Source organism: Nymphaea colorata, unplaced genomic scaffold (assembly GCF_008831285.2).
Source record: "Nymphaea colorata isolate Beijing-Zhang1983 unplaced genomic scaffold, ASM883128v2 scaffold0712, whole genome shotgun sequence".
NCBI classification, from domain to species: Eukaryota; Viridiplantae; Streptophyta; class Magnoliopsida; order Nymphaeales; family Nymphaeaceae; genus Nymphaea; species Nymphaea colorata.
The window spans coordinates 1-7,500 of record NW_022205218.1 but is presented as its reverse complement, the minus strand read 5'-3'; positions in this window follow the sequence as shown (position 1 = coordinate 7,500).

The following is a 7,500-nucleotide window of genomic DNA, read 5'->3' as shown; positions in this document are numbered from 1 at the left end:
TGTAACAGTAATCCGTGCTTCCCTTGTTGCTGAGGTGAACCGTGAGCCATCAAGCGACCGGTGAGTTGGGGTCGTGGAGCTTGCTGTCCAGCTTGGGCGAGGAGGCATTTGCTGAGTACCGAGGCTTAGTTTCTGGTTTTCCAGCCTCGGTGGATAGCTCGGACTAGCTCCGAGGAGGTTTGTACCCTGTCCCACTATAGCACGGGGAGGGTGTTCTTGCTTACAAACCCGCCTACACGGCGCGCGGCATAGTGAGGTCCTCGGAGGCTCGTTCAGCCGACGACACACCTCCTTGCGGCTTGGCCACCTAGGGGTTGAGGGTGTGGTTTGTGCGCTTAGGCATGTATGTTTTTGATGAATGCTTGGATGTGAATGTGGTTGAGTGAGGTGAGCGTTTAAGTTGTATCGTCGCGGTTGTATTAAGCCTTGAGCCCCTTAGCATTCTTGTAGTAGGATTGGCCATTTGGGTTCGGGAAACACTCTTGTAATTCTGTCCTAACTTGGGAAATTAAGCCGGGGTTGCTGTCCGGCAGGGAAAGAGTGTAAAGTCTTATTAATACTTAGCCTATTCGGAGCCTGCCCCAAGAGATCTTGGGAAGGGAGTTCGGCATTCGGCAGCGAGCTTAGGCAGTCCTAGCCGGGTTCCCACCAGTTTGGTATCAGAGCACCTTGGGGCTGATTGAGCAGCTATGGCAAAGAAGAAGAACACAAGAGTTGAGCAACAGGAAATGGAATTGGGCGTCGAAGATGCAGCCACCGAATCAGTTCATGAGGGCAGCGGAAGGAATGAATCAAACCGAGAAAAGTTCTCACGGATAGAAACCGAACTTGAGGAAATGAGAGTAAGAATGAGTCGGCAAGACCAGCCATCACGTGTGGAAGAGAGGTTGTCTCGCTTTGAGGAAGCTATGATTCGTATGACTGATAACTTCACGCAAATAAGTCACCAATTGGGTTTCTTAACCGGCCGAATGAATAAAATGGACCAATTGTCAGAAAGTATAGAAGGGCTAAATCAAAGAATGGACCGTATGGAAAGATCCGTTAATCATGGGCACAACCGAGAAGATAAGGGAAAAGGACCTTATGAAGAGCCTCACACATCATATCAAGCTCCCAAAGAGCATGCCGCATCGAGTTTTGGAGGGATTAAAATTGGAAAAGATAATCAAGTTCCACCCAAAACCAATGAAGCTCACATGGGAAATAAAAAGACCATGGGAGTTAACATGGCAACTTGTTCCAAACCACTGGTAGACAATGATTTTGAAGAAATTTCAGATGAAGATAGTGAGAGAATCGGACAAAGAAGTGAGAAAAAGAGGGGCCAAAGGAACATAGAACCCAGATCCAACATTCGGGTTGACTTTCCTAAGTTTGATGGCAAAAACGCCCAAGATTGGGTGATTAAAGCGGAGCAATACTTTGAGTGCCAAGAAGTTAGGGAAGACAAAAAAATTACAACGGCCATGATCTACTTTGAAGGGGCAGCTATGAGGTGGTATCGGTCGTACAAGAGGAAAAACCCGGTCATGGTATGGGAAACATTTTCAAATGCATTACTCGCTCGCTTTGGAGTCTCGTCATATACTAACTATCATGTGGAGCTCATCAACATGAAACAAATCACTACCGTGGAGGAGTTTCAAGGTCGATTTGAGGACATGTCATGTATGGTTGGAGATTGGCCCGAACCCGCACTCATAGGTGCATTCATGTCGGGATTGAGAGAGGATATTAGAATTGAGATGCTATCCGAGGAACATGTAGACTTAGACAGTTGCTTTGCAAGGGCACGAGTTATGGAGGAAAAGCTCCTCAAACGGGCAGCGTATGAGAAATTCTCTAAGACCGGAGGATTCAACCAAAACAAAGGGAATTTCAACAGGCCTACTCCTAAACCACAGCCACAAGGGTTTCCAAAGAGGGATACACGTCCAGCCGTTAGGGACAATGTTCCGGTTCGTTACATCACCGCTAAGGAGAGGGATGAAAGGTTCAAAGCCGGGCTATGTGTGTCATGTGAGGAAAAGTGGTTCAAGGGACACAAATGTAAGAGGTTTCAGCTAATGGTGGTTGTAGAGGATGAGGACGAAGTTGAGGTTTCAATCCCAGTTGAGGAAGAGCAACCAGTAGAACAAGAGTGCCCAACGGAAATTGAGAAGGTGGATGGGGTTCTTCACTCCATGAGGGACCCAAACCGTCCTAAAGCAATGCGTGTTCTTGGAACCATTCAAGGGCACAGAGTCACAATCTTGCTAGATTCGGGAGCAACTCATAATTTTATGAGTTTAGAAACGGCCAAGGATAGCGGATGCACATTGGAAGATCAAGCACCACTCACGGTCTTGGTAGGAGATGGAACAAGGCTACCTTGCGTCCACATTTGCCGAAACATGGATATAACCGTGCAAGGGATCCCATACAAGATAGATGTCTTAGTTCTTCCGATAAAAGGGATGGACCTTGTTCTTGGTGTTGATTGGTTAGAGACACTTGGGGAATCTACTGGGATTTCTCCAAAATGAAGATGAGATTTGAGAGGGAAGGAGGAGATCAAGTGACACTCGAAGGAATCCAGCCCAACTTGGAACCGAAGGCAGCCATCAAGGCTCTCGTAGCTCAACAGCCAGCCCTCTGGCTGATATCGTTAGCCACTGATGTACCTCCAAAAGGGACAGAGACCGAAGTCATTCCCAAGGAAGTTCAGCAAGTATTGGATGGTTTTGAAGATGTCTTTTCTGAACCTAAAGGGTTACCTCCTCCAAGATCATACGATCACAGGATCGTCCTATCAAACGGGGCAGAACCGGTAAATGTTAGGCCTTATCGTTATGGGTTTACACAGAAAACGGAGATAGAGAGATTGGTAAAAGAAATGATTGAAGGGGGAATCATTCGCCCGAGTAGCAGTCCCTTCTCCTCTCCTGTTTTGTTAGTCAAAAAGAAGGATGAAACTTGGAGATTTTGTGTTGATTACCGGGCACTTAACGAAGTCACGATTAAGGACCGCCACCCTATACCCGTCATTGACGAACTCCTTGATGAATTGGCGGGCGCTTCCATTTTCTCCAAGCTTGACTTAAGGGCTGGTTACCATCAGATACGCATGGATAAGCATGACGTACCCAAGACTGCATTTAGAACTCACGATGGGCATTATGAGTTCTTGGTCATGCCCTTCGGATTAACCAACGCCCCGGCTACATTCCAACGATGTATGAATGATATTTCAGACCACATCTGAGGGATTTCATTCTAGTTTTCTTCGATGACATTCTGGTTTACAGTCGATCATTAGAGCACCACATTGTCCACTTAAGGAAGACACTACAAATTTTGAGGCAGAATGAACTCTTTGCAAAAGCTTCTAAGTGCAGTTTCGGTCAAGAATCAATCGGCTATTTGGGACACATAGTGTCCAAGGAAGGTGTTAGAGCTGATCCAGAAAAGCTCCATGCCATGGAGCAATGGCCTTTGCCAAAAGACCCGAGAGGAATGAGAGGATTTCTAGGTCTTACTGGTTACTATCGAAGGTTTATTCAAGGCTATGGATCTATAGCCTCCCCTTTGACGAAAATGTTGAAGAAAGGGGAGTTCACCTGGACGGATCACTCAAGGGAAGCATTCGTAAAGCTTAAGGCAGCAATGTTAGCCGCGCCCGTGCTAACCTTGCCAGATTTTTCACTTGATTTCGTGGTGGAGACGGACGCAAGCGACGTTGGTGTTGGGGCTGTCCTCAGCCAAAAGGGCCACCCAATAGCCTACATGTCCAAGGCTCTCACCCATAGGGCAAAGCCATTATCCACATATGAAAAGGAGTTATTTGCCATCGTGTTGGCCGTGGAGAAATGGAGGCCCTACCTCATCGGGCGCAAATTCATTGTGAGAACGGATCATAGTAGTTTAAGGTATATGCTCAAACAAAGGGTCTCAACGCCTACTCAACAAAGATGGCTCGCCAAGCTATTGGGTTACGATTTTACAATCGAATACAAGAAAGGAACCGAAAACTCGGCGGCTGATTCGTTATCGAGACTTGGAGAGCAATTTCTAACCTTGTCCGTTCTGGAAACCGATTTGTGGCAGCGATTGGTCATTGAGCAAGAGGCTGATGAAGGTTTGAGACTACTTAGAGCATCGGTTCAGCAGAATCCGGGATCAATCCCAAACCATGGCATGAAGGGGAACGTGCTTTACCGAAAGGGCAAAGCTGTGGTACCACGCGGTTCCTCCCTCAAAAAGGAGCTCCTATCACACTTTCATTGTTCAACCACCGCAGGTCACGAAGGCGTGGCCAAAACGCTTGCAAGGATCAAAACCCAATTTTGGTGGGAAGGTCTAAAAGGAGAAGTCAAAGAGTTTGTGAGGAGTTGTCAGATTTGCCAAAGGGAAAAGTATGAAGCAACCAAGCCACCCGGGCTGATGCACCCATTGCCAATACCTACAAAACCTTGGGCTGATGTATCAATGGATTTTATTGATGCAATGCCACGTTCGGAAGGAAAGGAAGCGGTGTTTGTAGTGGTGGACAGATTGACGAAATATGGGCATTTTGCCCCTCTTCCAAGACACTACAATGGGCCGTTGGTTGCCGGGATATACCAAGACTATGTCGGCAAACTTCATGGAATGCCGAGCACTATCGTTTGTGATAGGGATTCGATATTCCTTAGTGCGTTTTGGCGCGAGTATATGCGCATGGCTGGGACTTCATTGCATTTCAGTACAGCCCACCACCCGCAAACCGATGGGCAAAGCGAGGTGGTGAACAGGACACTAGAGACCTATCTGCGTTGTTTCGCGGGGGAACGACCGAACACTTGGGTTCGGTATCTTGCTTGGGCAGAATGGTCCTACAACACTAGTCTCCATTCCGGGACTAGTATCACTCCCTACGAGGCACTGTATGGGTGTCCTCCTCCACTCATTCCAAACTATGAAGTAGGGACAGCTCAAGATGATGAGGTGGACTGCACACTCCGTAATCGGGATGAGATCTTGACAGTTTTGAGGCAGCATATCGTAAGAGCCCAGAATCGAATGAAACAAACATATGATAAAGGCCGCAAAGATCGAGAGTTCAAGGTTGGGGACATGGCATGGTTGAAGAGGCTACCTATGCGACAAAAATCGTTGCTTGGACAGCCTTATTCCAAACTTTACCCCGTTATTATGGGCCATTCCGGGTCTTGCAAAGAGTTGGCAAAGGAGCCTACAGGTTAGCACTACCACCCACCGCATTAGTCCATCCGGTCTTCCATGTAACTAGACTCAAGCCGCATTTTGGTCAGTTGCCAGAACTTATTGAACCTTTGCCAGATTTTCGGCCTAGACCGTATAGGATACTTCGTCACCGGCACCTGCAGAGAGAGGGGCGTCAGAGACATGAGGTTTTAGTTGAGTGGGACGGCCCAGATTCAGGTACATCATGGGAGCTATATGACAGGATTGTCCAGGATTCCCAACTACTAGAGCTTGGGGACAAGCTCAGTCTCAGCGTGGTGGATCTGATACGGAACTCCCTAGGACTAGGCCGGGACTAGCCTTGATGCTGCCGAATCCCATCAACTACCACAGGCCGATAGCGCTAAGCTTGTCTGCGCGAACCCTTTGTCGCCAGATGGGCATGAGAGACTTGGTAAGGGTGAGACTTGGCCACTGAGTGTAAGGGGCAGAGAGGCTTTACTAACTGTGAATGGTGCAGCTTGTAGCGCTAATAACGCCACACAAGGCCTAACGTCACACCAGGTAATCGTCGGAGGCATGCCACTGCCGGCCACAGGCGCAGCACAACTCCGGGGCACGGCCGAGCGCACAGCCGAGGGACATCGCCGACTACCGGGCATCGAGGACGCAGACGGGTGCCGCGCGCAGGAGAGCGTCGACGCTGGAGGTCACCTGGAGCATTGTGAGGTTGTAGCGAGCGAGGACGCTATCAGAGTGCACAGCGGAAACCTTAGAGAGGCTAACGAGCGGGCACCACCATCACCACTAGCAGCAGCAGCACTCGGCGGTGGCCGATCCTTGTTCCGAGGGTATCACGCACGGAGGTCATTCCAGCGAGGACAGCATTTTTCTTAGGGAGGCTAGCCGATGCAGTGAGCTGGAGTTGTCCGGGCCCAGCTGACCGACCTAGCCACACATGCCCAGTGGACCGAGACTGAGTTGGAGGAGTTTTCAGCCCCAAGCCGACCATTCAGGCCGAGACGGAGTGATTACAGCATTACGGGTCAGTCGGAGCGGTTTTGACAGGATCCCGTCTTAGGACCCGATCCAAATCCAGCGTTTTTAGTAGGAACCGGTTTCATTTTTAGTTATGTTTCAGTTTTGTACCGACCCGGTTCGAGACATAGACCGAACCGAGTCATGCTACACTTTAAATAGTGTCTTTGTGAAGTTAACCCTAAGTTGTTAATGATTTTTGGACAAAGTTTCTAATAGAAACAGGTTTCTCTTCACCCGCGCGTTTCTTGCGCCTCCATCTTCTTCTTCTCCCCATTTCTGTGTGAAACATCTGAGGTTCTTCTCCAGCCTCCTCAGATTCATCAATGGCGGATTGGCAACCCGACATTATCCCACACCCTCCGCTGGTTTTCTCTACTAGGAGGTGAAACGAAGCAAGCAGCCGGCGGGTTGTCTTCTTCATCGTCTACCCGAGCAGAAGCAAAGGTGAATGCCGTGCGGACTCCTCAGCCACAGGGGTGTCGAGAGGCGTCATCCACCATCCGGAAGGCATTCTCCAGCCTTCGCGCAATGCCTACACGGCGGTGTGAAGATCTGAGATGCATTTGATCGTCCGTTCAGCAGAAATACAGCTAAGTGTGTTTTCCAGCGTCATTTCCTCTTGTAGTGACTGTAAATCGCCTCCCCAATTCGTTTGTATGCCGTGGGATCCTTCTGGAATCCGTGAGGATGATCTGAAGAAGGATCGAAGCGAAGGAGAATGGGTTTGGGGGTCGTTTGGAGGATGATCGAGCCTCTTTTTGAGCATTCGGTTGAAACAGGCCTACCACAGCCAGTCTCAATCCGAGCTTAAATCGAAGGGTCAATCGGCCATAACTTTTGGGGATTTTGATACTGTTCGCTTCCCACCGAACCAAGCTTTCTATAGGAAGTGGAATCGCGTCAATCCGTTCAGTATTGAGTGAGTTACGAGCTTGAGAAGTCGGAGTAGGTTCTGTCACGCATTCCGCCGACCAGTTCCTGTTTCCGGCGACATTTCCGGCGATCCAACCGTTGGATCTTCACGATTCCGGTGCCATTAGATTCCCAACATCCCTGAGATCATCTCCACCAAATTTGACGTCGATCGGACTGTAGATGGCGTTTCTGGAGGCGACGGTCTGAATCTGGCGGGAATCGGCGGCGAGCATCCCTGTTTCTCCGCCACAGGCGGCTGTAACCCAATATTCGCTTAGAACATTGGGAATGCAGCATCACCGGGTGATCTATTGACTTTAGCTTGTTCCAAATTTAATTATCTGTCGATTGCAAGTG